Consider the following 224-nt stretch of genomic DNA (forward strand, 5'->3'; position numbering starts at 1 on the left):
CGATAGAGAAGGCGAGGAAATTGCACCGTACTTGATATCAATGGAATGGCTGTGGCGGTGATGAAGTGGAGTTTGTGGTAAGGGGCTGGTGCCGTGAGGTGTGTGGCGCTGCTGGTGACGAGATGATAATGGCGGTCGCGGAGATGGAGAGAGGTAGGCGGAGGCAAACACGCCGGAATAATGATGATATTGATGACGACGCGAGATGATCATATTACAAGGGG

This window comes from Penaeus monodon, chromosome 30 (assembly GCF_015228065.2).
Source record: "Penaeus monodon isolate SGIC_2016 chromosome 30, NSTDA_Pmon_1, whole genome shotgun sequence".
NCBI classification, from domain to species: domain Eukaryota; kingdom Metazoa; phylum Arthropoda; class Malacostraca; order Decapoda; family Penaeidae; genus Penaeus; species Penaeus monodon.